Source organism: Centruroides vittatus, unplaced genomic scaffold (genome assembly GCF_030686945.1).
Source record: "Centruroides vittatus isolate TY-2023 unplaced genomic scaffold, ASM3068694v2 contig_18, whole genome shotgun sequence".
Classification (NCBI taxonomy): Eukaryota; Metazoa; Arthropoda; class Arachnida; order Scorpiones; family Buthidae; genus Centruroides; species Centruroides vittatus.
This window is the reverse complement of record NW_027121101.1, coordinates 1,365,527-1,392,778: the sequence shown is the minus strand read 5'-3', so window position 1 is coordinate 1,392,778 and position 27,252 is coordinate 1,365,527. Positions and strand designations below refer to the sequence as shown.

The 27,252-nt window shown below is 30.7% G+C and overlaps 1 long non-coding RNA gene across 2 annotated transcripts in view; it reads right to left on the bottom strand.

The window, feature by feature from the left end:
• The window catches only part of LOC136969545 (uncharacterized), a 99,463-nt gene extending 75,106 nt beyond the window's left edge, over positions 1 to 24,357 (bottom strand). Inside the window, exons 1-2 of one of the 2 annotated variants that reach the window (XR_010879836.1) lie at positions 24,094 to 24,357; positions 18,377 to 18,435 (exon numbers count right to left, since the gene is read on the bottom strand). This is a non-coding gene — a long non-coding RNA (uncharacterized lncRNA). The remainder of the gene's footprint in view (positions 1 to 18,376; positions 18,436 to 24,093) is intronic. The other variant, XR_010879837.1, reaches the window with a different exon arrangement.
• Between the last annotated feature and the right edge of the window lie 2,895 nt (positions 24,358 to 27,252).

Below are 27,252 nucleotides of genomic sequence, written 5' to 3'. Positions count from 1 at the left end.
AAAATCCCTGACTTTTCTGACTTTTCAGGTGTGTAGGATCCTGTATAATGGTTTATATTAAAAAACATACTGGTATTAGTATGTTTTTTTACTAACATATGCCGGTATAGAGAGACATATTGTTTTAGGTTATCTGCACAAAATTACAGTAATTGCTTAATAGTAAAACATTATGACATTTTACCATTAAAGTAATAAAAATCAAATAAGAAGAAATTTAGTATCAAACTGTACAAAAATTTTTTAAATTTCATTCACTTGAAAAATTATGTAAAAGAGCAAAATAATGAATCATGCTACTATTGCATCTTATTTTCTAGAAATTTGAACCCTGCACAGTTGAAATTTAAACTTATACCTATCAACTTTAGTTGTTTTTTCTTTAAATTTTATTCAATAAATGCTATTAAGCAATTATTTCTTTGAAACTAACTTTACAATTTTTATAGTTCCATATATCATTTTTATATCATTTATAAATAAAATTTTGTAATTGGAAAAGGTAAGACTGTTTTTAAGTATATAAAAAAAAAATTATTTTCTGACTAATCATTTGACTTTAACAGTTTCATTCTGAGTGAAATGTATTTATATATTTAATTTGTAGTATAAATAGTTTCTCTTTAAAATTTAATTTATTGGACAAGTCCAAATTACACAAATAATGAAATAATTATTAGTAAAATATTTTTGTTTCTTTAATAGATTTCTGTCTGATTTTTATATAAAATATCTTTATAACTTTTTGGTTATTAAATTAAAAACTATATTTATCTCACAAATAAAAAACAGTTTTTAATTTAGATAAAATAATTTCATCTAATTTTAACAGTAACATATTCCAAATACATAAATATTATTATACAAGAATAGAAATATTGTTCTATTTTATTAATATCCTTTTGATAACAAAATATATTAAAATACTTCTTACTAAAACTTACATATACAATACATTTATATAACTGACATTTTAACTTTAAGAAACAAATGCAATACTTAATTTCTTCAATTTTGTATGTTACACAAATCATTTTCTTAAAATTTATTCTAATAAATAAGACACATCCTGTAAAAGAATTGTTTATTGCTTTTAATATAGAAATTTAATCTAACAACTTTTTCCAATAGGACTGATAAATAAAAATTTAATAATAATATTAATATTAATTTCAAATTAAAATTTAAAATAAATATTGAATTGAAATTCTATCAATTACATTCTTTTTTCGTTAAAGAACATAATTGATAGAATTACATTCACGTTTTACTTAAGTAATTTTATGTATATGAACAGAAACTTAAATTTGTATTGGTTTACAGTAATTTAATTCCAGCAGAAGCTACTTTTAATGCAACATTAAAAATTTTTAAATAGACTGTTATGTTGCATTCTAATATTACACACACAAAATTTAATAAAATTCATATTTATTTGAAATTTAAAATTGCACATTTTGAATTATGTTTTATTCTATAAAAATAATCAAATAGATCCTTACAAATTTATTCATTTAAAATAATAGAATAAATTATATATAAGTAATGAAACTGATTCAAAAAATTATTTTTCAAGAAATGAAACTCATTTCCTATTAGAGAGTAATTTAGATGTATATTTAAATATTTCTCTTCAATTTACTGTTGCTATATAAAGTATCACTCCAATATTGAGTTCTGATACTATATTCAAGCCTCGTGCAACACACTATCATATTACATGTCAATAAACATATTTGTACTAATAATGATTAATTTTGTAATATAACAATATTGGTATAGTTAAAAATTAACAGATAATGTTTCCTAACTGTTAAATCAAATTTACAGTCCAATCTCCTTCCATTTAGAGATATTTTTAATCAAACAAATAAAAGCAATCTTCTAATTAATATACTGTATATTTTATTAATTAATAATAAATATAATATATAAAAATATTAATATAGTGACTGAAAAGATCTCAATTTAGCAGAAAAAATTTCCAGTCCGTATGTCATATATGAAAATTAACATCCTGTTAATTTTAAAATGCTTTTTGTATGTAATTAAATTAACAGGTTTTTTTTTTCAAATTCAAACATCACCACTCTTAACTTCATGCCACAATAGGAGTGTCTTGATATATCATCCTCCAAAGACAAGTAAATAAGAAATTTTTTGTTGTGTTTTCGTTAAATTTAAATTTTGTTTTCTTTCTGAGAATGTTATTTATTTAGTTAAATACAACTAAAGCAAATTTTCCAAAAAAACTGTTTGTTTATTTATTTCAATTTAGATCATATACTCATTTATTAGTCTCAGAACTACAGTGAGCACATAAGCAATAATATATATATATATATAGAAAACTTTTTCAAAAAATTAAACTTCTCATACATACTGTACTTAATTTTAATTATAAAAATGGATCTATATAAGTAAAAACAAATAAACTAACTTGTCAATTTTTTAACATGCACATTCAGAAACTTACTTTATTATGTAATGGATTTTTGGCTTTAACGGACACCCCTTGCCTGAATTAGTTCATTAAATTGAGGTTTTACTATACTATAAATTATTTTTATTTCTGATAGCTGTCAAAATCATTCTCTCTTAACATTTCCTCTTGACTTTTCTGTTTTAATCTAAAGTTTCAAATTTTGTTAATCATGATGGTTTGTGATAATAGGGGGTAGTGTCTGTTCCTCCTCGTGGTGCCCCTGGAGACTCCCTGCGCTAGCAGGGTGAGCTGAGCACGGGCAGCCTCCTGGATGACAGGCCCTACAACAGGCCAGCTGGAAGGTGTATTAAATAATTGGTTTTAACCCCACATGGATCTAAATTTGAATCAACAGGATATAGGTAATGCTAGGGCATACACCGTAGTCGACGCAGCAGGGTATGACCAGGCCTAACCAAAAAATTGTGCAAGGGTTCTGCAAGCAAGCTAGTCCAGAAAACCCAAAAACAACAACAACGCAAAATACAAGGAGGGAAAAATATTGAACAGATTAGAGTGGTGACGGTCAATGTTGGTATGATGTATGAAAGGCGTGAGTTTGTTGCAGCAGCCTTGCGGAGGTGACGCATCAACATCTGTGCACTACAGGAAACCAGATGGAGCGGGCAAAAGGCCTGCGACATGGAGCAAGAGCAGAGGGAACACGGCTACAAGCTGATCTACTTTGGCAGCCCTTGCACCCACAACGGCGTAAGCATCGCCATCTCAGAACGAATTCGTAATGCTGTTCAGTTGGTCCACTGATACAATGACAGTCTTATGACGCAGTCTGGTACGGTGTCATTGTGACACCGTACCAGACTATCCATGCTTTTACTGCTTATGCACCGCAAACTGGGCGACCAGAGTCTGAGAAGGATGCATTCTGGCAGCTGCTCGACGACCAGATGCAAGACATGCCAGCTACAGATTACATCATTGTCGGTGGAGACTTCAATGGCCACATTGGTGAGACTGCTGATGGAAGCCGTTGTCGTGGTGGCAGTGGCTTTGATCGACGCAGTGACGATGGTGAACGCCTGCTTGACTTTGCTGATTCCCACAATCTTGTCCTCACCAACACCTGGTTCAAGAAATGACTGTCGCAATGGCCTACTTTCTACAGTAGAGACACAAAGTTGCAGAGTGACTATGTCTTAGTTCGACAACACAACTTACACTCTGTCATCGACGCGAAGGTCATGCCATACAAGACAGTGGCAGAGCAACAATGACCTGTCAGTGCAAACTGTTCGCATCAATCCACCAAAACTGCCTGACGAAGATTGAACCAGCCCACCGCACATCAAGTAATGGAGACTAGGTGGCAGAGAGACCGAGACCATCACAAGTATTTATCTCCTAGCTATGACAAATGTTGAGGAGATGTGGCGGAGGGCAAGGCAGTCTATCCAAGGGGCTGCCCAATTGATACTCGGCTGTACCATCCCAAGCCAGCACTTTGTGAAGCGTGAAAATTGGCTCTGGACAAATGATGTCAAATCAAAATTCCATGCAAAGAAAAAGCTCTACCATGCCTTCCTTGACAACAAGACTCTGCAGAACTGGCAAATATACCGAAACACCAGCCGCGATGCTATGAAAGCTGTTGCTGCAGCCCGAGCAGCGCACTACAAGACAATCTATGAGCAGCTTGATGGGCAAGATGGTAAGCGTCTCCTCTACCTCTTTGCCAAAAGCCATCACCAGCGAATGCAAGACATTGAGTAATTTCACTGCGTCAACAACAAATATGGCAAGCTGATCATCAACAGACAAGCCACGATAGAGCGATGGTGGGGTTACTTTGAGAAGATTTCCACCGAGGAGTTCCCTCATCCACCTAACACAGAACTCCCCACAATGGCTGGACCTATGCAGCCAATTACCAAAGAAGAGATCGAAAGTGCACTAAAGAGGATGAAGCCTGGCAGGGCATGCAGACCAGATGACATCACTGCAGATCTTTGGAGGGCAAAAGGTTGGAGGCCATCCACTTGGCTTGCCGCTTTCTTCAACCTGATCATCGAGGAGAAGAGGATGCCCATCGACTGGCAACAGAGTATTACAGTGCCTGTCTGGAAACAGAAAGGCACTCCGGCCAAGTGCTCAAACTACCGCCTGATCCGACTTCTTTCGCACACTATGAAGTTGTTTGAGCGTGTCTTAGACGCCAGATCTGCGACCTCATCAAGCTCACGTAAACCAGGCTGGCTTTGTCAAGGGATGCAGCACGATAGATGCTGTCCTCACTGCTCGACTCCTTGTTGAGAGACATTATGAGAAGAGGATCCCACTGCACATTGCATTTCTTGAACTTGAGAAGACATTCGACTGTGTGCCACATGAGCTTATCTGGGTCACTTTTCACCAGCATCACATTCCTGAGGAACTTATCAGTTGGGTGCAATTGCTCTACTGCAATCCAACAAGCCGTGTCCATGGCGTTGATGTGTTCCTTGCCTCTGCTGACAAGATTGACCTGCAGCAGCTTGTCCAGATGTAGTGTAATTGCCTTGCACAACATGGCCTCTGACTGAACCTGAGGAAGACAGAGTACTTAACAACAGACACAACTGAGCAAAGCACAATCATTGTCGATGGCATCGGCCTTCCCCAAGCAAAGCACTTTAAATATTGTGGGTCTGTGATCTCAACTGACAGTGACTTATACCATGAGGCGGTTGCACACGTCAATGCCGCCTGTCTGAAGTGGCACTCAGTAACAAGTGTGCTGTGCAACTGATGCATCAAGGACCAACTCAAGTCAAAGATTTATTGAACTGTCGTCCAGCCTGTTGCACTGTATGGTGCTGAGCGCAGGCCAACTATGAAGGTCGTTGACCGCCGACTTGCTACTGTGGAGACTAGGATGTTGCGTTGGATGAGTGGCCTTACCAGACTCAATCAAGTATCCAATGTTGACATCAGAGCCCGGTATGGTGTTGCTGAGATCAGCAAGAAAGCACGCGAGTGTCGCCTGTGCCTCTATGGCCATGTGCTCCATCTGACACCAATTCCATCATCCACATGGGCCTACATTTGGAGTACCTGGGTCCCGCCCCATAGCCCATGGTGGGCCAGGGCAAGAATTTGCTTTATGAGGCAAGGAGCCATTCGAGGCAGCGTTGGCTGGACACACTATATCATGACCTGCAGGCCGTGGGCCTACATCCAGACCAGGTCCACGATTGGGCCAAATGGAGATTCAAAATAAATTCCAGATGTGCCGACCCTGCTGTTAAGCAGGACTAAGGCAAAAGAGGAAGTAAGATGGTTTGTGATAATAAATTTGCAAAAAGGAAATTTACAAAGTATGATAAGCTATAAATTATTAAAACAAAAGTGTAAACTAAAAACAATCTATACTTTCTGATAAAACTCTCTTTAAATATTCACAAATTGTACATTCCTGAGGTAATGTATAAATTTAAGCTATATTGTCTTATTAGAAATTGTTCATGATCTCTTTGAAGTAGTTTTTAGTAGAAGCATTTCCTTCTATAATTGAAAAAGAATCATTTGTTTTGAACTATAAAACAGAGGACAATTTACATTATCTTTAAACTTTGTACTAAAACTTCATGCTTTAGATTGAAACATAAAGTTGCTGTACAATAAAGTAAATCCACTCTATCTATTTTATGTTATATACCATTCTAAGTTTACATTTTATAATCATTGTTATTTTTCCTTTTGATTTCCTTTACATTTATCTAATGTAATATTATATTTTTCTTTAATTATAATATAGGTATTGTCATTTAACATGATTTTGTTTAATATGAATTCACTTTAATACAATTGATGATAATTGCCAATAGTAATTCACTTTTTCCACTATGGACATCAATCATTTTTGTTTCAGCTTTGGTTGGCTATACAGATGAGTATGATAACAAAATTTTCATTCCATGTTGCCAATCAAACCAAGACATCAAATTTTTTTTCTCAAACAAAAATATAATTTTAATGAAAAAAAAATCAATCAGTAAAATATAAATAAATACACAAAAAAGCATAAATGCTTAATTATTACCTAATTAAATAAAATAATATAAATTTATCAAGAATTTTAAAAATATGATTTGCCATATTTCCTTGAATTAACACCTGGTCACTTATTCACTTGCATGAGTTAAAATTCCAAGTGTTACTCAAGATCCAGTGCTTAGTTTTACTGTTGATTGTTTTGACTACAGTATTTTATTTTGTTTCAGTATGTTCAGTTGATTTGTTTTTGACTAAAAACTAACTTTAGGCTCCCTATAATTAAATCATAAAAGTAACTCATGGAATTATTATTATTTTTTCATTATTACTATAAATTAACAACAAAACATGACAATATATAAATTTTTAATAGATTTAAAAAATTGACTGTTTGATTTTCTCTGTAGTCTGACTAATCTGAATCACTGTCAGAATCACTCATGCATAGTTTATTGTTCTTCTGTTTCTCATCATCTTCCTAGTAATCTTGGTTCTTCATCTTTGATCCTCCAAACTGACTCAGAAGCTCCAACAATAGGTGGGTTATTTTGTTGTTCTGATGGCTCAAAAGTCACTTGATGTCTTTCAACACAGAGATCAATTCACATTCTCTGAGTTGTCAGGCATTAGAGATTGTGCAGACTTCGAAGAAATGCTTCATGAGATCTTCAAAATCAAATCCCATGCCTTCTTTACTTAGTGAATTACTATTTTGCATTCAGCAGAACACTAGTTCAAATAGTGATTCTTGAAATGTCAGTTTCAGCAAACATCCATCTATCCAACAACAAATAGAAAATTTACAAAAATTTCACAAAATCTTATTTTAACTTATAATTTGAATAAACATCCCAGTGGTGCTTATTTAAGGCAGGCACTCATTCATTTGCATGGATCAAAACCAATATTCAAGGTGGGTAGCTATTTTAGGCCTGGTGCTAATTGACGGAAACGTGGTAATTCAAAACGTACTACAGAAAGTTGTAGAAAATATCAATGACATGGTAACAAAAGCATAACTAAAAATTTCGTAACAGAACTATTAAAATTCCACAATGAGTCATTCATTAATGAAGAACTTCAAGATATAAAATCAAATGCTGTTCTTCAAAAAAAAAAAAAAACATGATAAACTATAAAGAGTATTGCATATTAAAGTTTCAGAATAAGGTTTTTCATTCTACAACATATGCATGAATATTTTAGACAAACATGATGAATTCTCATGAGTTGACGTTACATGAAATATATATGAGGTTGTAATAATTTAATAAATTCCTTTCAGCAAATTTTACAAATTTTAAAATTTTACAGATATAAGCACACAAAATACTTTGGATTCTTTTACTCTAAAAAAAAATAATTGCAATATTTTAGATATGATATGTTAAACATCTTTAATTAAAGACTCATAAAATTTTGTATTATTTTATATTACTTTTTGGACAAAAATATCATTATTTAATACAAAAAGTAAAAATTAACAAATAATTTTAAGAATAATGAGCATACAGCATAAAAACAGATTATTTTACTTGTTTAATATGAAAATTCACTTAATATCTTCCTTGTCAGACACCACATTAAACTGAATATGCTTGTGTAGGTATTATATAATTAATATCTACACAGGCATACTCAGTTATTACATTGTGTATACTTGATGTAAAAATTTTAATATTTTTAAAACATATAAAACATCAATTATTACTATTTTGTAAATTATATAAAAATATATCAGTATATAATATATAATATAATAAAAAATCTTTATAAAAAAAATTTTTAATGAAAATCAAAAATATTTTATTAATATCTGATAATATTTTAATATAAAAATATTTAATCTATAAAGTATTTAAATATCAAAAATAAAGAAAGATAAATAATATCAAAATTGCATTAATGTAAATACAAGAATATGATATTGTTTCTCTAGAAAACAGATAATTCAATTTCTAGTTAAAGTCAATAAAGTTTATCAAAAAAATTTCTATATAAGGAATGAAATGTAAATAGAAGAACAAAAAAAAAGATATCAAGCCAATTCTAACTGTTTAAAGAATAAAATTTTTAAATCAGTACAGAAAATAAGAGCAACAATGTATTAAATCAGTGGTTCCCAAAGTGGGCACTGTGAGTAAATCTAGAGGGGTGAAAAGAAGCAAGTGGACAGGAGGAGGGTGCTGGAGGAAGGGGGTGAATAGTAACCACAGGGAAGGGTTGGGGTCACTAACAAAGTTTCCCTTTCCTCTGTTAAAATGGGTAAGAAACATCCCATTTAATTAATATTTCTCAGATGTGGAAAAATATGTGCAGTAAAGACACAAAGTGTGAGGTTCATAGAAAAGTTTTCCAAAGAATATTTCCAAGCCTTTCTCACATAAGGGAAAATAGGTTAGGGGATGTTGGGGGCATTGTGTATAAGTTTATGGAGCCAAGGACCAAACTTTTACAAGCCACCACGGCTTGTAAAAGTTTGGGAATCACTATATTAAATTTTTACAATATGATATATCCGTCATGTGTAAATAAGCTATATATAAAGATTAGCAGAACAATAAATATATCTTTCATGAGAATTTAACATTAAAGTTCATTCTTACATATTTTAATTAAGAAAGTTAATTTTACTATCTTATTTGCTAAATGCTACATATTGAATAACTGTCATCAAATACATATTTAAATAATAATAATAATAATAAACAAGTACACTCCACTCACTCAAGAACTAAGATAGATGTGGAGAATGGATAAGGTATTTATTGTACAGTACCTGTTTGTCCTCTCTTCTACTGGTGTTATACCACATACACTATGCAAAAGTCTAGAAACATTAAACCTTAATAAAAACATATACATGGCACTACAGAAAGCTGCAATATTAAACACATGTCACATTGTCAGGAAGTTTCTAGATGTTGACACATACCAATAACACAGCTTAATGCTACCCTTGTTTGGGTAGCTATGCTTTGACTTTAGTTTGGCATACCACTTGGCACCAGTATCAGCTGAGCTTGACATTTGCAACATAATAATAATAATAATAATAATTTATTATATTTTTTAAATTAATAAAAAGTTACAATTAAACAATTAATTTTAAAAACCTGAAAAAGCATTCTGAAAATCCTTTCCATTAAGGTAATATTTGATTAATTGATTCAGTATAGATTCTAGATTGCTTTATGATATATTGGAAATCTAGAAAATTCCCAAGGGACAGCAAAAATCAAAATTTTAAAATTATTATTTGCATAATTTTGTCAATATTACAATATCTCTCAATGAATTTCTACAAAAATAAAAAAATAAAAATTTGTGGCCATATGTTTCAAAAAGCTTCCAAATAAATTTATATAATTCACCAATTTTCTGTAATATTTGAAAATTTGGTCTTTATGTCCATTCAAACTTATTGTATGTATATACACACCTTTGGCCAATAGCAGTGTAAATGATTCTTGCATGTCCCATGTACTGTACAACTAAATATTTTCAGTCTTTAAACTCTCTCAGTGCATTGTGTTTATCATATGTAATTTTGTTTTCTCCAAATTTGTGAGCATTGAAAATTGATTAGTTTGGTTTTGTGTCCCTTTGGGAATTAGGACTATTTTAGAACTCATTTGGTGGTTTATCCACAGCATTACCAAGTCTTTTTGACAACTTTTTTCATCATATTTTCTTTTTGAAACTCTGAAAGAAAGCAGCTTTTGCTACTGGGACTATCAAGGAGAACCATATAATAAAATGTCCTATTGAAAGCCCAAAGATAACTTCAAAAACAGAAAGAGATTTTTGTTTGTGCATTAATGGTGTGATGAAATGATAGTTCAGTAGTAACCGTAATTACCAATATTAATAATTCATCCTCTTGTTCAAGCAAAACATTTCAATATCAAACAACTTAAAAATACCCTAATTGCCAAACCAAATGTTATATCAGATTGTAATACACATATATAAAGAGTTGACCTTCATGACAATTGTATAGCAAATTATTGGATTAAATTTAGAGGCAAAAAAGTGGTAGTGATCTTTATTTAATAATATGGATGATAGTATAATTGTGAATAGTCGGAAACTCTATAATACAACAAATGATAGAAGAGTATTTATCTCAGTTGGAATTTTGTACAGATCTAGCAATTGCTCTACTGAAATTTGTTGACTAAAACCAAGGAATAAGTGTTGACAAAGTAGGTCGTAGTTCACATCATGGATAGCTTTCTAAAAATGCTTTATCTAAACTAATCAGATTTGACAATAATGGCCATTTGATAAAAACAAAAGAAAAAATGCCATTATAACAAGAGCCATTATAACAAGATTTATATGTTCAGAGAATGCAAAGTCCACTTGCATTCATAATGCTTTAAAAACTTCCATTCAAAATAATAAATTACTAAGTTATGACAGTGATATATGTCTCTTTCCAATATATCAGATGTAACTGAACTCAGTGCCAATATTTTAGATAGATTCTAAGGCCAAAAAATAAGCTTAAAATCTTCTATAAAGGTTTATCAAGAACTGCTTAAAAATACTTGCTTCCAAAAAAGGTACTTTTCAAATTTCCTGCCCAAGTATTAACAGTGTACTTGTCAACTTTTAAAGTAATTTTGTGAATTTTTATGCTTCTGTCAACTGATTGAGTAAGTAAATGTTGCCCAAGTAGGCCCTACTGTAATAAATTTTTAAAAAAACTTTTATACACTTTTCAGATTTTGCCTCATCCATTCATTTTACAGTAAAAAAAAATAGCTGAAAAGTAAGAATTTTTCAATATAAATTTATTTTGAATAACATTTTGTTTTTTACAAATTTAAAGAAAATAATTTACAAAAACTGCTCAAAAGTTGCATGTATGCAATTTTAATTTTTTCCGTAAGAAAGAAAAAAGTGGAGATAATGTCTGGAAAAAAATAAAAGAAATTTGTGGTAAAGAGTAAGGGAAGAGAACAGATTCAAATACTTAAGAAGCATTATTGAAAAAGGAAGAAAGAACAGAGAAGATATAATTAAAATAAGTCAGTAAGGAGAAATTTTTTTATTAGTATATTAGGAGTATGCTATGAAGAAGAAAAGTACCTGTTAAGTGCAAAAAAATTTATGAAAGATAACTATAATATTTAGTACAAAGGTTTGGAAACACAGTCTAAATCTTTCAACTACAGAAAAAAGTAAAATACCTACAGGGATAAAATTTTTGGAAGATAACATGAAGGAAATAGAATTAGAAATATAGAAAACAATGAGAATGAAAAGATTATTATTGAAGAGGAATGGATGAAGCAGTTGATCATGTCAAAAGGATGGAGGAAAAAGAATATCACAACTGATCACAGAGAAAGAGCTATTCACGGAAAAAGATCAAGACTGAAGGTCAAGAAGACAAAAGGAAAGTATGGTTGAAGAAATGGGTGAATAAGAGAGTGAGAGAAAGAGTAATGAACAGGAGGAGGTTGAAAAGAACAAATAGTGAAATAATTGAACAAGTTGGAAAGATGTTAGAAGATGGAAGAACAAATTGACTTGATAGCAAAATGACAGAAGCTAAGGATGATAATATTTCATGAATATATATTTATAGCATATAGAGTGTCAAGTCCCTTTGTTTTACATGACCTTGAAAAGTCACGAAATGAAATCACTTTTACTCCTCATAAATTTAAAGTTGCAAATTATGTAGTTGTAAATGTATTTATTTGAATCCAGAAAATGATTTTAGACTATTTAAATAGTGTTCTTAACTTTGTCATTGGAACTTTTACATTACTTCTGCTCATTAAAAAGTTACATGTGACATTGAAAATCATTTTTTAAGGTCAACAGATTCCTACACAACTTCCTACACAACTGCATTAACAAAATTAATATATCTTGAGAACTTTTGGAATGAAAAGAGTGCAAGGGACCTTTGACTCACCCTGTATAAAGGATATTATTTGCATATCCTTTATACAAATAATAATGAATACAATATTCTTTCAATACTAAACCACACATATTGCATAACTACAGACAAGTTTTTCTCTTTTCACTGTATTCTGATGCTACAAAAAATACTATCATATTTTAATGCTCAAAAGTTAAGCAACAAATGCATAACTCAGCATATCTAAGAAGCTAAGAAACCAAATACAAAAAAGATATTTTATGTAATAACCTGTGTTAAGTTCAAATCTACAAACAAAATTTGTGTAAAACAGTCCCACATGTAAAACCTGATTCAATATAAATAAGCATTTCTTGCAGAGTCATTTCATTTCATATTAAGTGTCTTCTTGTAAAAAATTCAAGATATTAAACATTTATCAAAGAAATCACTTGAGAGAAGAAATCACATGAAGAATAATAAGGAGACTTGAGATTAGACAAAGGCAATCAGAGATAGCCAGATGGTTAAATGTTTATCATATTGCTAAAAACCACTACCTTTAAGATTGTTTTTAAACAAGCCAAAATATCTCCAGAAGACCTGTTCCCGGATTCCAGGACTGTATCAACAAGAGAGAACTGTAATGAATCTAAAAATACAAGATATTATCAAACCTATATAGCACAACAACATGCTTCAAATTTTTCTGTATATCTACAGGAAGCACTGTTTCCCAGCAAAAAATGTTTGGAAAGTTTCTTTAAAGTTACTTTTAAGCAACATGACACTCTTGTTTGGCATACTCTCAAAGATTAGTCAGACCAAACTGCAACTGGACTTGAAGTCAAGCCACTTGTGTTCTTCAGTGATGAATCCAGATTTAATCTTCACACTGGAGGTTTTTTAAACATTGAAAAACAGCAACCACAGATATTTTGGAAAATTTTTAAATAATGGTACAGCTTGGCACCGCAATTAAAGATCATCCATATCTTCACATCTTCTCAGAAAGTACTTTAACAGATATCACATGTCAAAATGAAAACTTGGAATCCCATGTTCATTTCCATTTCTTATAGCAATGAATCCTGTGCCATTAATAAACAATAATGCTCAGCTCACTTGACTTATCCCAATACACCTCCTATAACTTTCAGGATATCAAATTTGCTCTTTGCAAAAGTGGCAATTTATCTTGAACTCTGACAATCTTATTTACATCATGATAAATCATTGTCAAGCTTATACACTGATCCCAAATGTTCATGAATAATTGGGAGTGATTCAAGAACATCAAATTCTTGAATTTTGAGTTCCATTTTTAATGTTAAATTTGTAATACATTTCAAGACTATGTATTACTGCTGTTTTAAAAAAATTTTCAGAAAAATTAATGGTTTTATTAAATAAATATACTGCGCAATGGTTTATAGTGCTAAAAAAGCCAAAAAAAAAGTCATTTTATTTAAGCCAAAGAAAAAAAAATAAACAAAACAGTAATATAACTTATGACAGACACCATATGAATGAGTAAATGCAGTGATCTTTAGCATTGCACCTGCTTGTTCGCCAGTTTACAGTAGTACATAATCTCCCATTTCCAAAAAGGTAGAAACCTTTCATAAAAATTGGAATTTCGGTGCATAAATTTCCGATCGCAAATGATTGAATTCCCAAACACTGTCATCCATGAACATTAAGGGGGTAGTGTACTGTCATTCAAAGTATTATATAATTCCATTGAAGATGTCTTATCATTGAATTTTTGTAAGTTATTTTTATATATTAATTATATAATCAAATCATTAAATATTCAACAGAATTTTTTCTTCTTCTGTGCATTACTCTAGTACATTATAATGCAATAAATTTAAGAATTCTACTAAAAAATCTATAAAATTTTTATTATTTCTATTTTGTCATTTGTTGCTTAATTTTAATCACCATGCAAAGTGTCAAATTTAAAAATTCAAGCAGTTTATCAATGTTTATCATTAAAACCATTATCAGGAAAAAAATAATAGAAGAAATAATAATAAATAATTCAGAACATTTTCCTATATAAACATGACTAGAAGTTTACAAACACAAATTTAAAATTTAATGTAAATATTAATATAAATAAAAATAAACAAATTTTATATTAAATTACATTTAAAACTGATAATAAAATTAAAATCTGATAGTTAAAAACAATGATTTGATAGGTCAGCTTGATTAGCAAAATTTGATGATTATAAAAAAAAAACATTTTTGTTTTAAACTAAAGTTTTTTAAAAAAAATTTATTTTTTGTTTAAAACTTAGTTAAACTTTTAAATTTTGTATTCTATTTCATTGCTTGATGTTATATCCTCCTATTACTTATATTTAAAATTATCATTATCTTATGATATAATTATGATTATAATCAATGGTAATAAGATTTAAATTTATTGTAAAAGTCAGATAAATTTCTTTTATAACTAAACATCTTCAAAAAATATTTTTCTTATTCTTACAATCATCTTTTTCTTACTTTCAAGCTTTTTAAATGGAAATTTCAAACAGTTGTGATTTGAACTTTTTAACAATCAGTTTGAATTGTGAATTTTAAATACAAGTAATCTGAAGATCATTTCAAAACCTTAATGCTGTTGCTCAGCAAGTTAGCAAGGTTTCTAACGCAATTGCTAAGCAATGGTGAATTGAACTTCAAAGAAAGAGAGAATTATATTTAAAACACTGTTCAAAGTAATTGTTAAAAATAAGGACAGAATCCAAAACTTCAAAATTTTTATTAAAAAAAAAAAAATTAGATGCTTCTAAGAATAAGAATGCTTGAAACTTTTGAAAGTACTTAGTAAAAAGCAAAAATTATTTGATTTGACTTCTACAACAAAGCTCAATAAAATTTTAATGATAAATTATAATTAATTTTTTTATTTTTAACTGGAGAGAATTGAGGCAGAAACTTTTTAATACATCTTAAATATTACAAAAAAGTTGTTTAATGTTTTAAAAAAGTATAAGCATCAACTGTAACAGAGTTGCATTACTTTCAAGAGATCAAAATGAACCACTATATAATGACATTATAATCACACTTGACTCAATATGTCATTTTAAGAAGATACTGGGTCGGCCACACATGTAAACAAACATTCTAAACAGGATATTACATAAAAATGAATTTTTGTTAGTCAAATTGGATATCCTTGAATAGTTAATATTTCATTATGTATAATAATATATATAGCATTATAAATTTTCAGATTAACCTATAAAAATTGTATTATTAGAAAATTAATACTTTGAACAATAAAACAGAAAATAATGATTATAAAATTTTATTATAATCTAAAATTACAAAAATTGTGAATATCAAAATGAAAATATTTTCAAGTAGTGAAAAGTGATTACAAGTGAAAAGTAAACAGATCTCAAGTAACTTTCTTATGTAAATAACAAAAAATCATTTTAAAAAAATTAATTTGATAAGAAGTATATGTTGAAAATACTTTGAAATTTAATTGTTTGTAGAATAAAGATATTTAGTAGTTTTTAATATAATGATAAAATATTTGCAATCACTGTTTTGCATCAAAGAAACTATAATATTCTTATTTCTTTGCAAATTAAGTCATCCCAAATTTATAATTTTTATTTTCTAATCATTTTCCTTACAAAAACAAAAAAAAAAAGACTTGTTTCTTAATAATTAATTTGATAATGTATATTATTATTAATAGATAATCTTTCTTCAACAATTTATTCTCTCAATTCATTATTTTAAATATATATATATATATATATTTAAAATAATGAATTGATAGAATAAATATATATATATATATATATATATATATATATACACACAATACTGCAATCCACAAGTGCTGAAGTGCTAAAACATTTCTGTTTTTACCAATCACAGATTTGTAGTATATCATTATTAGGACTGTATTATTGAATTTGGTAAGGATTACCATTAATATATACAGTATATATGTATATGTACTGTACGTGATGGAATGCATAACTTTTTATGTCCCAACAATGTCTCATCCGGCACAGTGGTCCTAAACTTTTTAATACATTTTGCGTCATAATAAAAATATAACTTGACATACATACTGTAGTTTGCATTTTTATGAATAAAAATTTGACAGTTTCAACTGCTTTTTATTTTATAAAATCCGTCTTCTTGCACCACCAGAGGGCCTTTAAACAATAGGCAGTGTTAGTGCTGGTCAGTAGTAGTCCAAATTCAAAACAAACGTTTGTTTCTTGAAAATTTAATCACGATTTAAATACAGTACAGTATTATTTTTTGATTATCCGAACTACCTTCATCCCCAATTAGTCCAGATAATCGAGGTTCTACTGTATTTAATTTAGATAGAGTTAGATAGCCTAATAAACAGGATTTAATAGGATATTATTACATTCATTATACTAAGATTTATACTATCTATATTTTTCTGTACCAAATAATTTTTAAAATTCAAAATTTAGAGTAACTTAATATTTGCACAAGTTGATTCTTTTACTTTTTTTTATCAAGTGATTGTCTTCATTATGTACAGTACATTGAAAGTTGATTAGATAGCTGCATGATAAGATATCAAGCCTGCTATCACAAGCAGAGTTGTCAAAAGCTTAGTAGGGGACTTAGGGTATAGGAAGCCTCTTCTGCCTCTTAGCAAACCTCCTTTGCCACCTATTTTTTTGAACAAATGAAATTCATAGAAAATGTTTCTTTTTAATAAATGGTAGCGTTAAAAATTTTATTTTTTGTTAGCAAAAATAACATTGTTTTATAGGGGTAGAAATCACTATAGGCCTTAAATTTCATCTGGGATCATGGAAAATCCCAGCTCTCCTCTCTCAATATTGGGTCGTTGACATTGAAGAATAATGGTTCATATCTATTCCAAATTCTCATAATTCATTATGGGTAGTTTAAGACTGAAAATCCCCATCCCTCATGAAGGTTGTCACCTTTGGAAACTGGCTTCACTGGCCAATGTGATGACCAAGGAAAAAATAAATGAAAAGGATGAAATTTAAAATTTGATCTATAATTTAATGAATCATATTCAATCTGGTACTCAAATTAAACATTTTAGTAAATTTTAATTAATAAATTTGTACACTCAAAAACCATCCAAGTTGAAAAAGCATTCAATTTGAACGGCATGGATGGGTTAACACTATTGGCATGACATCAGAAAAGAAGAGCAAGTTTATTATAAGTACGTCCAAGGCATGGATCAGTAATGACTTTGGCTGCTTTTGGGTGGAAAGCAAAATATGAAATTGTCTTTCTAAATCAGCATATTAATGTAACAGCATTTCAGAAAGTGCTGGCAGAACAACTTTCTATTGGAAAAAATCAGAGGAGCAATGGAAATTCCAACATGATAATACTCCCATACGTACTGCTGTAAGTGATATTCGATGTAAACCACTGTCTGCATCAAACAACATCAGTGTAATTGACTGGCTAGCGCTCTCTCTTGACCCTATCAAAAATCTATGAAACAGTGTTAAAAAATTGCAACATTTAATTATTTCAATGCCAAAGCATATATTTGCAATTATTTTCAAACATGGAAAATCATTGATGTATAAATATATTTTTTTTGTTTGCAATTCAGTGAATAAATAAAGGTGGCATATAATTTTTCACCACTGTGAAATGACTATTTCTGGATAATTTATGTTTGGATTAATTGATTAGGATGATATTTAGTTTGGTCATTAAAAGATAATATTAAAAAATTATTTAAAATTTTGCCCATCTACTCTAAATAATTCAAAAGATTTTCAAAAAAATTATACGCCAGTATAATTTTGCACTACACTGTATACTTGCACTCTTAAATTCAAAAAGTATTATTTGTAAAAAATTAAATTTAATTATTAATCAATTAAATATCACAAATTAATTAATCTAGAAAAGGATCAAATTATTTGTTCACTAGAACTTAATTTAAAAGAAAACAACAAAAACATTTTGCTTACACATAATTATCAGGTCAAAAATGTATTTGTTTTTGAGAAATGCTTTTTCTTTTAAAATTCTGAAAATTAAATTTTATAAGTAAAATAATAAAAAGTTTAGTCCAAATAAAATTGTTATTTAAGATATTCTAGACAATAACTTCCTTAGATTACATAAATAAGATAACTAAGATACTTCCTAAAATTGTAAAATTCTACTTTATCTATACATTTGTGGATTTAGGCACTTGTGCATGTACAAATGACAGTAAAATTTCTTAACAATCTGATTTTCCTAATCTTCAATTTAGTGTTAAAATGTTGTTATTACATATCTCTCAGGCTAATAAGCATTATAGGTAGCAGTTTGTATGTCATAGAGCTGGTTAGTTAAAATGGAACAACATTGCTATGATGGCATTTTAAAAAATATTATGAGGAAACAATGTTTCAAAGAATTTTTTTCTCTTGTTTTTACAATTCTATACTTAAATTTATACATTGTATATCTGGTATAAAATATTAATGATTATAAGCGATTAATAACTGGATAAGATATTATAGCTTCATACACATCAGAAAACCCAGGAAAAAATAGTTTAATTATAAATAAACATTTTCAACAATTTTAAAATTGTCATCTTCAGATCTTTAGGTTGAAGAATGGAAGATAAAACTTAAATTTAAAAAAAAATGAATGTCTGAATTTTATTAGAATGTATAATAACTAATGTGATCCTGCAGGGCTATGGTCCATTGAAAACATTTGTTTATATAATTAAACTTTATTTTTTGTTGTATCTCCTAGTGTGTATGAAGTTATATTAATGGTTGGAATAAATTAAACTTTTACAATTTAAAGATGTATCATAGTTGTTCTATTAATAATTTTATTACAAAGATCATAAAATTTTTTAACCTAGAAAAAATATAATATGGTTTTGTTTACAAAAAGGTTGCATATTAGCAAGTAAACATAACATGAAATTTCATGTAAATTTGTCCTCCATCCCAAGTAGTTCCACATGTTTGCTTAAATACTTATGCAACAATTTACAATTCACATAAATATGCTAAAATATGTTTAAAATGTTTACTTATGCTTTTACTATAACAAATAACATTTTAGTCGTGTTTCTGAAAATACAGAGCAAAATTTTATTATACTGTATCTAGCACACTACTTGAAAAAAATGCATCAAAACCAGAGTATTCACCACAGTGAGTAGCATTCAGTAGTTCTGTATCTGGAAAGTCAGAACTGGAGAAGCATGGTTTGTTGACTTAAGAGTCAGATTCAGTGGCACTGGAATGAGTTAATCTAATCATTTACCATCAACAAAAATATGAATCTGCATATATTAATCCAATATAAAACAAGACTATACTGTACTTGTTTATAAATCTTAAGATTAGTTTGTGAGATAAAACAGAGAGGAGAAAATAAAACTAAATAAATTTAGTGTGCAACACTTGTGCATAGTAATAGTGACATACCATACTTCTGTTCTTTTTTGGTTGTGAGAAAAGTTGACAGAAGTTCTACTTTTCTCTTTGTTGGTAGCCCACAATTCTTTGCATCCTTCAACATGAAGACTGATAATATTGAAATGATTAGAACTAGAGAAAAATTTTATTCAATGAATCTTAATTCATCATTTATATATCTGAAGTTAATCAAATCCAAATAGATATTATTTTTACATATACAGTTGAACCTGTCTATCTTGAATCTCCTGGGAATTATAAAAAAAATTTGAGATAGACAGGTTTTGAAACAGTACATATCTGTATTAGATATAAATAAAATATTTTTGGCATACCTTAACACAGTGGTTCCCAAAGTGGGTGCTACTGCCACCCCATGGACAATGAGTAAATCTAGGGGCAAAAAAAGCAAATGGGTGGCAGAGGACACTGGAGACAGGATATTGGATGGTGACCATAGGCGAGGGTTGGGGTAACTGACAACTTTTCCCATTAAAACAGGTAAGAAAAAACATGGCATTTCATCGTTTCCAGATGTGGAGAACAGTAGTAAGGTTCATAGAAGAGTTTTTCTAAGAATATTTCCAAGCCTTTCTCACACAAGAAAAAATGGGTTTGGAAGTGTTGGGTATAAGTTTATGGAACCAAGGGAGCAATGACTCAAAAAAGTTTGGGAATCACTGCCTTCCCAGAAATAGTTTGTCAATAGTTTCTGATGCCTGACTTTCTTCAACCAATATGATGCAAGCCAAACTCATAGCCAATCAGAGAAAAGCAGCATTAATTGCAACTATGAAGTGCATAGTGAAAGATGTTTCTCAACTACAGTTTATGCTATCAAAATGTAGTCGTGAGCTTTAAAATTGTAATTGACACTTCAGTCCATAATTTGAGATAAAGGTTTTGGAAAAAAATTAACTGAAATAAACATGGAAAATATGTTAAATTTAGGCTGAAAATGCAGGAAAAAAAAACAAATTTTCAAATAAAGCAGTTTTCAAGATAAATAGGTTCAACTGTATATTTAAAACTTATCTAAAATATCAAAAATGCACTTCAAGATCAGCTTCCTTAATTGGGCTGAAATTTTAAAAAATTGTAGACCTATAAATTCCCACTGTCATCTGTCTGTCCATCCATTTGTCCTTCTGTCTGTCCTTCCTTAATCTCAAGACTGGAATACATGAAAGTCAAGACCAGGTATAAAAAGCTTAGCAATTAACTATATATGAACTCCTGATCCAAACCGGAAGTGATGTTATTTCAATTCAAAACTTTTTCCCCAAAAGGAGTTAGATGACTAGCACAACTCCATTGCTAACAGAAAAGTATGATGTACAGGGGCAAGACACTACAGTACTAATTTGAGGTGGAGAGCATATATTTTAAATTAAATAAATTAAAAATTGTAGTCTGCATTGTGACAATGTCACAAGAAATAATTGCTCATTTCTTTTATAATATATTTCCACTCTCTAATCATGTTGCATTAATTAACCTCATATTCTCTCATTTTTTAAGAAGTTTATGACTCAGGTACACTTTCAAAGTATGCTTATGATTATAGCTAAGAGATGCCACATTTTAAACTGCAGGTACCAAAAATGCATTCTTGATTCTCTTTTACTGTTCTGAAGTATGAACACTAATAGAAAGAGAATAATAAAAAAAAACATTATTTTTTCTTTTCCATTTTCACAAAATATGAACTGGCCTTTAGTTTCTATCTACATCATATAAAGTGTTGTTATTGAGAGAACCCATTTTACTATTAATAAATAGAATGAAATAGCATTTTTAAAACATGTTATATTGTACTGTTTATATGCCATTAAAAATATCAGATCTTTGCATCCTATCAGACTGAATTTTTCTAGTCTGAATTCTGAGTCCTACTTAAAGAGGAGATGATGCTATGGTTTTCTTTCCTGATTCCCACCCTTTAGAACATTTTTGCAATCTAGATTTTGAAATCCATATGATCTAATCTCTCCTTTTTTAGATAGATTTGAAAGTTCATCCTGTGTATGTTATTCTAATCAAGAATTAAAAACTGATAAATCGAGAAAATGAAAAGTAACTCTTAGAGTCTCTTCAGATGAGGCTGCTTAACTACCAGCACTGCCATTTGTAAATCCTGTAGATAAATTGAGGCTTTCATATGTAGCCACATCCACGAAAAACAGCACCACAGGATGGTTTGAGTAGTTGCCTTCACTGATAGTGATGGCCACAAAAAATGCCATACATTGTGTTACTAGGAGATGAACTATAACTTTCTCACACAGCTACAGCCATACAACAATTTTAGTGTTGCATGAGTGGTATGAGTCGCATGACAGTAGTGCTGCTAATGTGTGATGCTAATGTTTCATTTCCTAATTTCATTGCTAACTCCAGCTAGCTTTTGAAAAGAAACTGTTGAATGTGAAACTTTAAAATAGTGCAATTAGCTTTGAAAGTGTTCGGAAGTTATACCTGGAAAACTTTATTAACTAAGCTCGACTAAAATTGCGAATAAAATATTTTCACTAAAAATTTTCTTTAAAATAAGATACTGTAGAGAGATGCATTGGGAATTCTGTTTACCATAAGTTTTCCTAATAAGTCTCAATGTATTTGACAATAGTTTTATATTCAAAAAACAAGAATTGAATTAAACTCTTAAAATAGTGTTTAGATTTAATCTTATGTAAACAATTTTAATACAGTAAACCTTGTTTATTTTATTTTTTCATTCTGTAATTTCATTTATTCCCTAATTCAGTTAATGTTACCTTAGGTAGCCAAAATGGTGGCTCGTCTCTAATTCCAGCAAGGAAACAGTGGGACGCACATTCTAACCTAACCTATTCTAATAATTTGGTTGCTAATAATTATGGTAATTTATTAGAATAGGTTAGGTTAGGTTAGAACGTGCTTTCCACTGTTTCCTTGATGGAATTAGAGATGAGCCGCCATCTTGGCTACCTAAGGTAACATTAACCCCTAATTCTAATCATTTAATTTCATATCATTTAACTCCTTTAATTTTTGATTTTCTTTTGCTTATCAACAGAAAACTAACTTCCTAAGTCCATTCATTCCTTAATTTCAAAGTAAATGAAATTTATTTATTCTTATGAAATTAGGAATTAAGAAAATAATAACAACTGTAATTTGTAACAACAATAAAATGTGCACTCTGTAGTAGTTTCCTCAATCTTAAAATTCATTTAAGAAATAATTAAAATTAAAGATTTGAGTTTTACCTAGTAATTTAAATAAAATATATTTTATGAAAAAACAAATACTATTTATCTAAAAAAAATATTAATTTTGTTTTAAAGCTGTTTTCAAACAAAAATTTTTTATAAACATATTTTTTTTTTTATAAAAACAAAATTTGTCTCAATTAGTTTAAATATTGCATTAATTAACCAATCATTCTCGTGTACTTATTTCATAGATTCTACTTATTCAACTGCACAACTAATAAGTAATAATGTCATAAATATATAAATAGTGAATTGACAACTTATGCAAAAAAATTTTTAATACAAAGAATCAACCTCGTTACTACCACAAATTCCAAACATAATATATTAACATTCAAATTTTCATACAAAATCAAACTTTCTATCACGTTTATCATCCATTTTATAGATCATATTTTATTTTAATGCCTAATACAACAAAACCATTAATACGGAAAGAAAAATCTTAAACCGAATTACCGTTATATCAACCGGATAATCCATTTGATTTAACCAGTTCTTTAAGCCCCGACGAAATGAATCGAAATTAAAAATTTCATTGATCTACACAAGTACATTATATAAGGAAATTTATCAATGTTTTCATTTTTATAATCTTTTAAAGTGATATTTAAATCAGATGAGAGAATTGATAATATCTTCCACATGTTGTCTTACAATACAATTTGAATATGAGTAATGTCATAATCTAAGAATAAATACATAATATAAATCAAGATTTATTTTAGCCAATATATTTGATGAGACCTTATTTTACTCATCTTACTTCTTGTATTTGAATGCAATATTTTAAAATGGACTGTATATAAATGTTATATTGTATCTTGTTCTAAACTATAAACAAATCCTCGACATAAATCAAGCACTTGTATATTTTAACAGCTGTACATATGAAATATCACGTTTCTTTTAATAATCATGCGATAAACTGCCTAAGAGTGTAAACAGACAACAAATCATCATCAAATTAAATCACGAAATTATCACACTTACTTTAAGTGTCTTTCACTAAATTCGCATTAAAACAGAATGTCATCCTTCAATACATCAAAAGTGGGAATAAATCGAGGAAGATGAGCATCATAACCACAGCGCACCACGCTATCAATAACAAAACAAATCATCATCGGATAGGAAGTGCCTCCATCGTTGCCTCCACGAACAGTCGCCATCTTTGATACAACTAGCGGCTCCCCCCCTCAAAAAATAATAATAATAATAAATATTAACGACAGTGAAAGTGGTTTAAAGTTTATTATTAATACTTTAGAGATGTTTATAAATATTTTTTAAATATATTATGCGTAGGTTTATGCGATATTATATACGCGAATCGCTATTGGTCGGGTCTGGCTATGAGTCAGCTCGTAAAGGGAAGCACGTTCTCCGTAATCGGGTGCGGGTGAACGTCTTTGTTGTTTCTTTATCGGTAGAGGGAGGGACGCATCCAGCACCCGGTGCGTCAGCCAGGTGTGACAGGTGAGTGTTTTCAACCCGATTTTTCTAACATCTAACAAGGTGTCAGCGCTCGGGTATCATTCTCCGCTTCGTGTAAACACGCCCGGTTTGTTTTGAATACAATAACTCGACTCGAAATCCATTTATCCTTAAAAAAAATGTGTTCTGATTAATACGATCGGATAATGTTTATCTTTTTTTTATACCTTTGTTGGTACGGTGTACTAGCGACGATTCGGGTTACGTTTACCGCTTTATTCCGTTAAAGTTAACTTTTGTGGGGTCACTCCACAGAGAAACGTGTACGTTTCGAAATGTTATTGTTCTTTCGGGAATGTTCTTGGATTTTTTATCATTATTATTGTTATTATTTTTCTGAAATTTTTAAAAGAGTTTCGTGTAGTGTAGTGAACGTTTCGGGATCGAGTCCTTTTGTATAAACTACGCTTATGTCTTGCGCTTACGGCATTACATACAGTAAACGATATAACATTGTCCATTTGGAAAGATTTGAATCAACGCCACGATTTTCTCCGTCCTATGTCTTGCAAACAGCAGAGACTGGAGCCAAGCACTTAAATGGCCATTATGGTAGGCCAGGGACTGTTTCCCTTGGTGGGGTAGCTTTACTGCACTGGCAATCCGCTTTCCCTGAAAGCTCACCTTCTGAACGGAGGGGAAGACAGGAAGATAAACTACCACCTGTACACCGTCGAGTAACAGACAGACAGTATTCGAATTGAATTTTAAGAAATATTCTACGCCTAACTTAACTATTTATAATGAAACATAATATCTCCACTGGTGGCAATTTCCAAATATTCTCTTGGCTTAACTTTTGGTAAAGTTTAAAAACTTTTAAATGCCCGTTAATGTTATTGTTTTTGTATACGTTCGTTCCATTGCGTGTCATTTGATTAATTTATTACTATATTAGTTAAAGAAAGTCGACTTTGTTTATTGTTATAGATGGAACTGTTTAGACTTTTGTTGTACCCGTAATTTAGACAGAAGTTATTCGTTATCCACTCGTCGACTCGGCCAAATTCGAAAATGTTGCATCACCTGCCAATCGTACTGCTAGCCAATAGAAATCGGCCTTGAACCGTGCGTTACGACACGCGGAAGTTGTCAAAATGATCTTTCTACCTGTTTCATGTTTCTTTTTATTGAGAAACAAGGTTTGGTCGAACGACCAGAATTAAGTTACGACAATATTGAACCACCTGTTAGGATTGTATTTGTCGTCTCAGCACTTTAACGTATCTGCTATGTCTGGTTGTTACAATTTTCGATGTTTGAACTGTTGTCTGCTAGGATATAGAATTACAATTTGTACTTCTATTCCATGTCGCTCTTGAAGTATTCTTGGTGCAAGGTCTGAAAATCAACAGGTTGTTCGTTCTCGTCGTTGCCTTACGTCCTTGAATTCTCAACTGAAACGTTTTCGATTTTTAATAAAATTTTATTGATTTTACTTTTTTCGTTTTTGTTGCATATTTGTTTCATTAAATATTATTTTTTTCCTCCAGTAATTCGTAACCGAAAGCGCTTCCATATCGTAAACTAAACAAAGTTTAGGTTTGGATTAATAAAAGAAAAAAGAAGTTTTTATTTCTTTTCTGGTTCTTTTCGTTAACTTGAGTTGACAGACAGACCGCGATCAAGAACTGAAAAACGACATTTCCGTCTATTGTTCGATCAAACGTTAGAAAGTCCCGTTTCTTCTGCCACGTGCCAGCAAACAATAGATTTCTGATCCCCTAGCAGACTTTGGCATCTGGAGGGATGATCAATCCCTCTCAAATCCCTCCCTTCACCAAAGAACAGTGAATAAGGGAAATCTATTCTTACCAAGAGGGTAGACTATATGTCATTCGAGCAACAGTTTTAATATAAATCCACTTCCATTTTCAGTTATGGAAACTTATTAAAAGCTTTAAACTATCTGCCGGTTAAATGTCAACTCCGGTTAATTAAGATTCCGTGCATTTTAAGAAAAGAAAAAATTCCGGATTGTTTCGACCAATGCTAATTTAATGTTTGTCTTTTAACGAAGAATGCGATTTTAAAAAAGCAAAGAAATAAAAGAGAGAAAGTTTTTAACGTTATCTAGTCGCGTTTTTATGAGTGTAAGTCAAACAAGTTGCCTCTTCCCATCCCCTACCATCTGGGATCAGACGACAAGCGACAGCAAATCCTACCAACCTCGTGACATATTGGGAGGAGGGTCAGGAGGAAAAGAAGGAGCTGGTGGAGGTGTCCCTCATGCTCCGTGCATGAGTCAATCAGTTTATGGTCCTATAAGTAGCAGGAAGGCCTTTGTCTCCGTGCCTTACTCCTCTAGCTGAAATATTGCCTGCTCCGTCCGCTGCTGACTCACTACTAGCTTGAGTAGGGCATCTTCAGAGGGTCGTCCCGTGACTCAGACAGTAGACAAAGGAAACTAGAAAGAGGCCCCTGCAGGTAGGCCTGACTGCTCGACACCCTCAGGCGTGTCGTCGCCCGATTGCTTTGCGTGCGTCACGTGACCGAATCGCACGCATTGCCGTCGCATCTGGCAAACGAAAAACCAATTTCCTGTCCTAACGGTCGCCGATTGGAAGTGCCAGGTTACGGCTCCTTGGAAATGGCCGGATTCAAGCCCACATCTTGCCTACAAGAAACGCAATTAATTCCCTGTTAATAATACTG